We start from the raw sequence: 8,609 nt of genomic DNA, 5'->3' as shown, positions 1-8,609 counted from the left end.
ATAAATTGTATACTTGTCTATAATTCTTTTAACAGCATCAATATATAATTATCATTAGAAAAAAAAAAAACTTCTCTAGAGCAGTAAAGAGTTTCATAATTAGTTACTTATTTCATAAGATACATTTTCTTTCTTATATTTTCAACATAAAACTGTGATCATGCTGTCAACGCATTTAGAACTTAAATGGACTATAATAAAACTTAAAACTCGGTGTCATATTTTATGGTGTGGTCATTGCAGTGCATTAGCAAGTTTAAACTGGTGATGGATTTGTAAAATAAAATGATAATCTTAAAATAGTCTTCATCAGAAGGGAAGTGAAATCAGGTACCTAGTGTCAAAGATTTAGAGCATATAAAAGAACCATGACTAAGGAAAAATTGCCGACCAACTGTTCCTTATTTCCTCAAGTGCCCTTGCTTTGCAGAAAGAAGTGTCTACAGGACATTGTCTCTCACCACTACAGAGGTCTTTGATGGATAAAATAGAAAAAAATGACATGCTATCATTTTCAAAGACTGCAAAGTTTAAAGGATGTGAAAAGAGACTGCTACTAAAAAATGAAGGGTGAAGGGAAAAACACATGGAATGTCACAGAACAGTGTTATTGAGAAAATAGTGTTTTAATACATATGACATTCATGGTCTTTAATCATGCAAATGTTTAATGTTACCATATATGGGCATTTCCACATTTAAACTCTTTGCGATTGGACACTTCTGTAATCTCAGTTGCCATAGAATGAGCAATGAGTTATACTGGTACACCATAAAATCGATAAAAATGGATATTCCTTGTTTTTCTTCTTACCCTTCAAATGATTTAGATCGGTTCATTGTAGCGGGGTGCTTTCCTAAAAGAACATAAGGCATTTTTGATGAGGACGCAAAATATGTAAAATAAATATTCATTATATTGATAAGAGTTTGAGTTTTTACAAACTGCCAACAAACTTTATTTAAATTCTATTGACAATGGATTCTTATTATGACGCGGGTGTAGCGTAGACCAGCCTCCTATGGTGCATCCTGGGCAACGACTTTGTCGGTAAATTGGTCTACACAACTGGCTTCATATGAATGAATGAGTTAGTTAAAAAAAAATCTTATCCATATGCCCTCTTATGTGTTATCTATGGCTTAACTCACATGGACCATAACTTTGCGATTATGTTGCAGTTTTGTGTGGTTGTGCTGTGGGCGGTCAGGAATTAGTATGGAAACAGGTGACAGTAACTCACACGGACCACAAACTGAAATAATTGTAGACGTCTGTCGCAATGAGTGGTCGGTATCACCCACAGAATTGTCGCTCCTGGTGGTCGAGCATAACTCACACAGTGTGACATGCTGACCACTCACCGATGACACAGTTATGGAGAAATCATATAAAAAGTGTTATGCTATATTTCTATGGAAATGTCGTGGTGTTCAACAACCATCTGATTCCACAATCCACAAAGAAGTGTGAGAAACTGATTCATTTTTAAATAAACAAAATAAAGCATATAAATCGCATTCTACCTGAAGAAGAACTCGATCATATAGACTAGAGCAGTCTCCCAAGAAATAATTAAGAAACTTAGCTTAACTGGAAGGTATATTCAAGACATCAGCTTGCAAAAGCAACAAAATTGTTAAACGTCTTGTAAGATAACAGTCATTTAAAAATTGAACGAAATGAGCCATATGCCTACAGTTCTATTTTATAAATAGAAAATCCAACATGTCTCTAGACATCTTTTCAGAAGATGTGAAATGTGCATTAGAGAGGATGGTCAACAGTTCCAACATTTACAAAAAAGTAAGCCATTCATTTTTCTTTCTAATGACTGGCACTTGACCGTCATTCACCCATCTGAAGCCAGTTGTGTAAACCAATTCACCGACAGAGTGGTTGCCCAGATTGCGCTACAGAAGGATGGTCTATGCTACACCTGCAATGAGATGAAATGATGTTGCGAAGTCACCCGAGCTCCCAGAGAAAACCCCTAATAAATGTAATGCAATGAATAAGTCGTGAGATCTTATTGCTGAAAGCTGACAAGCTGAATCACCACTAAGTGGGCTGTTACTTTCCCATGTCACTTTTCAAATGATATTGTACTAAGTGAAACGTGACCTCTGCAGTGACTGAATGGTCAGACCTTCAGACTGTTATGCAGGCGGCTCGGGTTCGATTTCCGGTCAGGTCTGAAAACCATAGTGAAATTTGTGGCAGACAAGGTCGCAGTTGGGGTTTTTCCTGGGGTTCTCCTGTTTTTTCCCAAATTAGCTATTTACATCATTCCATCACCATTTCTCCATTTCATTATCATTCCATAGCGTTCCCTAAATGCCGGCCGGTGATGCATGGAGTGGGTTGGCCTAGGGACGAGTGGGGTTGCCTGCTCGAAACCTGGACCAGAGAACGTTAGTGTGGTCAGCCGGTGTGGGTTTGGGAATGCGTCACCAGAGGGCTAGCGCAATAGATCTGAACAAGGTCGCAGTGCTGGGCCATAGTGGCCCCCCTTCGTTAAATTAAAAAATTCAATTCAAGTTAAACGTGTTTCCAGGTATACACCCATTATTTATAGCTTTAGATTAGACTTTTTTGACAGGAAGATTCACTGCATATTACAAAATAAATTGTTATAATTAATAAAAGGTAATAATACCATATATTTATAACATTTTTAACAAGATATGCATAAAGAGCACGCCAGTAGTTTTGTAAATTAGACATTTTTCAAAGCACATATGATTAATAATGGCATAAAAATGCAAAGATCAGAACTAAAATTTTCACTTTGTAATTTGACACACAAGATTGAGGAACTGTGTTTTTAAATGCTTCTGGCGGAATATCGCCTTCTTCATAATATTCATATTCTTCCTCTCCAGTTCCTTTATTTTCCTCACCTTGTAAAGCTTTATGAACATCTCTGATATTGTCTTCATGTTGATTTCTGAACTTGTTTTCATTCTTCTGTAATCCATCATATGAATAATCACTGCCATATCCACTCTTAAAGTCTTCATAGCCTTCGTTAGGTACGTTTTCTTCTTCATCACCATTACTGTCATCATTATCATTTTTATCACTGTACTCATCATATTCCAGCAGTCTTCTGCTACATGGCCTCTGTTGTTGAACCTCGTTTCTCTTCATATTTCCTTGAAAATACCGGTCGTTGTTTTTATTGTTATAATCAATTAGGAGAGAATTTTTATATCTGCAATTGTCAGGTAAGTTTTTTGCAGTTGGTGAAGAAGGGTGCAATTGCAAGTTTAACCCATATGCTGGAAAATATTGAGTGCGATGTTTGTCTTTCAAACCAGTCAGGTTTTTAAATATTCTTCGTTTTTCTTGCAGTTGCTCGTGTAATTTTTTTCGATTTTCCTCTGTAAGATAAAATGATTGGGGCATCCGGTTTTGTTTCAAGATTTTATACTTTACTGCCCTAGTGTTAAGTTTATTATTAGCGAAGAATTTTTTATGTTGAACAGAATTAAGCTTCTGCTTCTTGTGCTCCTTTCTTATAGAATGCAATCCAGTTACACCACGGCTGCGTAAATTTTCATGTCGAGGTTTCTCTGAAACCATTTATAAATGTGACATTATAGATAGGACATAAAAATGCTACAGCAACCCAATCTCATTTGCTTTTAATAAATTTTATGTGTAATATAAGAATAATGTCAAGATTATGTTCTCTACCTGTAAAGATATCATAATCATCAGTACATGGCTGAAGTGAAGAACATGGACTGAACATTCTAGTAACTTTAAGGCCATCTTTATGATGATTCACGTGGCATTCACAACTGGGGACGTGTTCCGGACAACTGTAAGCAATCGAATTTAAATGACAATAAAACATTTTTCAACATTTGTTGTTAATCATATTGTCGTCTACCACATTATCATAGACGCAATGGGTTTCTCGCTATAGAGACTGCAACTACAACATGAACAGAATTCGACATTGATACACTACAGTCCTGCAACTTAGAAAAGAACCTGCGCAGAATCAACTGTCTTTCTGGCACACAGCTAGCTACTGAAGAGAACCTGTTTCACTGAAGAAGTGTCACTCTAAAGACTATGTTACACAAGTACAATTTACACGTGACAAGATCAGAAGAGTATTTCTGGCTGTCAATTGTGAAGCTAAACACGAAATATGGTTAATGTTCTGAAATAATGAGCCAAAAATAAACATTTACGCTCAAATATAATTTACAGTCTGTCAATGAAATATGGTTAATGTGGTGAAACAATGAGCCAAAAATAAACATTTACAGTATTCAATGAAATATGGTTAATGTGGTGAAACAATGAGCCAAAAATAAACATTTACACTCAAATATAATTTACAGTCTCTCAATGAAATATGGTTAACGTGGTGAAACAGTGAGACAAAAATAAACATTTACGCTCAAATATAATTTAGGCTACAGTTTGTCAATGAATAAATCAGAATTTCAAAGAATTTCGTGAAAACAATTGTATGAGAAGAAGTAATGTCAGTAACCAAAAGCAAGCAGGTATGTATTTCAATTTCAGACAGAAAATCCGAAAGCTCAGTTGAAATTGCGTTATAACTTGACACATCATATGTACAATGTGCTGTCTTATATGGATATAAAGTCGCAATTAAGTGTTCTTCAATCGAAAATCTACTCGTGTCTCGATTTGAAATTAACAATATACAATGACAATTTAGTCCAAAAAATGTCTCTGTGATTTGTTCTACTGCACAGAATAAACTGATAAATTAAACTGCATAGTTCATATGAAGAAAAAAAATATATTTATTTCTATAGAGAAATCTATGTAGACTTCTAACACTTTATCTGTGCGTTCTCTGATCATTAGTATATGAGAGAGAAGGACGTTGGAAGTCAGAGAAGAAAGACTCTGCACACACTTAGAACACCAATCCACCCACATTACCGTATTTCCAGTAAATATCAGTTATTCTTAGTAAGGAACACGTGTGTCTATCTTGTGCTTCTAAAAGCATATATTTTCGAGTTTGTGGTGTTCAATTTGTGTATATAATAATAATAATAATAATAATAATAATAATAATAATAATAATATTACAGAGTGATTTATATAGAACTAACACATTTCTTTCTTTATTTCAAAACGAATGATGTAGCCACAATTTGTTGTACCTCAAATGTAAAGTATATTTGGGAAATTACTAACCTCTATAGCAAATTTTAAAATTCTTTACTTATTCGGTTGGAAATTCACTTAATGACCAGTTTTTAACCTCAAATCAAGCAGGAGCTTTGATTCCCAGTCACGAGATGCGCAGATGATTATTCTTTATTTCTTATTATTGGCAGCTGTTTTCGACATTTTGTTTGAAAATGCAGTACGCATTACATCAATGGCTCTTCCTTGTGAAGCAATACTGCATTACGAATTCAATTAGTTACTCAAAGGGCATACCAGAGAGAATTTGGTGTTCGTAATTCCCCCCAAAGAAACATAATACTGAGACTGGTAAACAAATTGTAAACAACTGGATCTCTAGTGAGTGAAAAAGGCAAACATCGTTCATCTAGGCTGCCCACAGTTGTTGTGGACGTCTGGAGCAGTACCCTGTAAGTCATTAAGACGTTTGTCACAGGAGAACGAGTACATTTTCAACATTTCCTATAGAGGTTAGTAATCCCCCAAAGATACTTTACATTTGAGGTATAACAAATTGTAACTATTATTATTATAATGTACCCAAGTACATATGATATTTTCAGCACGTAGAGCTGAAAACCCGGGTTCAAATCCCGGCGCCAGAGAGAATTTTTCTCCGTTCCATTACTCTTTAAATTGTAACTAGCATCATTCGTTTTGAAATGAAGAAAGAAAGAAATGTGTTACTGTAGTTCTATATAAATCATTCTGTATAATAGTATATTTGTGCATTACGCTACGCTATGCTAAGGATGCCTCCTTAAACTGATATATTTGTAGTGAGTTGAAATGAAACAATCTCTCACCACTCTGACATCGGCTGAGTGCACAGATAAAGTGTCAGAAGTCTATCTTAAATTAATGACCTAATAACCAATTGCTTATGAAATCTTTCTCACCAAAATGTTCCTGGTCCCAAGCAATCCAACGCAGGGCTCCCACTGAAGAGAAATAAATGACAGCTCTAATAATTTTCAATCATAAACAGCAGATTTACAAGCTAACACTAGGGAAAAATCACATGCCTGCTTGCATCTTCAATATTCAACAGGATTAATGTTTACTGCACTTCGAATTCTTAAGTTATAACATATGTATATTCTCTTAAAATTCATAACCTGGTTTTACTGAGGCATGTCGCTTCAGAATACATCACACCTCTGCCACAAGTGGCGTTGCAGATAGGAGTGCTCCATTCTGACCAATAGGATGTAATTGTCCGTGGAACTGTTGTAGCAGGGCCAACATCCTCGCAAAACTGATCCAACAAATAAAAAAGATACACAACTCGCTATTTTCTCTATATCATATGTATACTGACAGGCAAATCTATTTTCACCCAATTAGTAAAAGATTACATAGTTTAATCTGCTACTCACTGGTTGTCCACCACGGCAATTTGGGTCACATCTCACTGAATGAATATTAAATGTTGTCTTAGCTGAACAAAGAGCAACTCCACACACACTTCTTGGGGAGCAAATGGATTGTGGCAAAGGTGACCGAAAACACGTTGGAAATCCTGGTGAATGAAACACAGTATATTCGACATTCAGAAGTACTGAAGGCTTATGATACAGTGACTCCCAGCAAATGTTCTGAGTTTCTGTTGGCCGACCAGCAGGAATCTATCCTCTACCACCACTGATGGCACCCACGAACTCCAGGCACTTTGCCAGATTAAAACTTGCATACTATGTTATATTAATAAAAATTGGACAGCCCTGTTTTATGACTAACTACTAAAGATGCCAATTCGACTATTTCCAAGAGTTTGTCTTCCTTCACCTGCATGACTAGTGAATCCCCTAATGTGAATGTTTAGCTTATTTTATCACTCCTGACTGGTGTTTACGTTATCCTTCAGGTATAAGCTCTTATTATTATGTATGTGCTAAGAGAGAGGGAATTAGGGAAAGATAGATAAAAACACCCACATGGAAGCTGCATGGTTAATGAATCCCCATCCTCCGAAATTAGCTGTGCAGTAAAGACACACAGTGAGTCAGCTAAAAATAAGTGCAGTTTATTACATTGTGTTGTGTTTTTCAATGGTTACACATTAGTGTGTGTAAGTGTTCACATTTTCAAAACGTACATACAGAAAAAGAAATCGTTTGGCAGAACAAGGGAAAACTTTAGACATACATTTCTTGGCTGCTCAGTTCTGTGTGGAAAAACAATACAGTACTAAATTTAGTAATATATTTAATGAAACAGGTTCTGTGAATGATGTGAATTAACTACCACACAAGATGGACAATACTTCCAGCAGGTACTGTTGGGAGGATGAGTAGCCTACCAAATGTTATTCATATAATACAGTGCCTTTAAGTTTTAATCTGATGAAGCATTATGAGTTTGCGGGGGAGAGAGGGACCTGCTGCTGGTTGGCCAATAGAAACACCAGGAACATTTGTTGGGACTCATTGTACTTCAAATATAGTAGTAGTAGTAGTAGTAGTAGTAGTAGTAGTAGTAGTAGTAGTAGTAGTAGCAGTAGTAGTAATAATAATAATAATAATAATAATAATAATAATAATAATAATAATAATAATAAACATTATTGTTATCCTTAATGTCTGAGACCATGTGACCTCTTTCAATTTTACTCTATCATTCTAATGATCTTCAAATTATTTTGGTTTGATATATTTTAGAATTTGTTTTAGGACAATGGTTTAATGTGTCCAATAATTTTATATAAAATTTTAATTTCGATCAACTTCCAGATTTATAAAATTTATATTTCTTCTACTCTAGTGGTAGTGTTTTATTTAATGACACTTTCAACTGCAAAGATTATTTAGTATCGAAGTTCACCATGGGAGATAAATTGCGGGAGAATTTCGCCAAGAGCCCTTTAACAGGACAAGATATTTTACACACCATAAATCTAAGACACCAGAATCCACAGCTTGATTTTACTCCTGGAGAAAACCATGATAAGGACTTTACTGTCCTTCAATGTCTCAGCCAGATTTGAACCTGTGAACCTCTAATCTAATAGCAGCATGGTAATCGCAAGATTACTAAGGACGATCATTTTGTTATCGAAAAGTTTTGATTCCAGCAGTTTTCCTCATGAATTTGATTTCTGGTGCTTCAAGTTTACTGGAGAGCTATGGTAACAAAGGTGATGATTTACTGTATAGAATAATCACTGAAGATGAATTGCGGAGGTTGCAAACAAAACTATTAATTTCGAAAAATAGTATTTTTTTTCAGGAAGTAGAAAAAACTGTATCGAGCCTTCACTTCACCCGAAAGTGAACGATAATTTTATGTGTCATGCATGTTATGTCCGCTGTTGTAATGGTGTCAATAATAATGATTTTAATTATTTTCTGTGCATTTTATAGACAAAAATATTTTGGAAATATCTAGTTTTGTTTGGAAATGTGAGGGAAAT

General features: G+C 35.2%; 1 long non-coding RNA gene across 1 annotated transcript; it reads right to left on the bottom strand.

Moving 5' to 3' along the window:
• Positions 1-6,093: 6,093 nt before the first annotated feature.
• LOC138713992 (uncharacterized) lies at positions 6,094-6,781 on the bottom strand. The gene is made up of 3 exons (XR_011336025.1): positions 6,577-6,781; positions 6,316-6,455; positions 6,094-6,138 (listed from the first exon to the last, which is right to left on the bottom strand). It is a non-coding gene; the product is annotated as an uncharacterized lncRNA (long non-coding RNA).
• Between the last annotated feature and the right edge of the window lie 1,828 nt (positions 6,782-8,609).

Source organism: Periplaneta americana, chromosome 14 (genome assembly GCF_040183065.1).
Source record: "Periplaneta americana isolate PAMFEO1 chromosome 14, P.americana_PAMFEO1_priV1, whole genome shotgun sequence".
Lineage (NCBI taxonomy): Eukaryota > Metazoa > Arthropoda > Insecta > Blattodea > Blattidae > Periplaneta > Periplaneta americana.
Note: the sequence above shows the minus strand (reverse complement) of the source record. Positions and strands in the feature narration are given on the sequence as shown.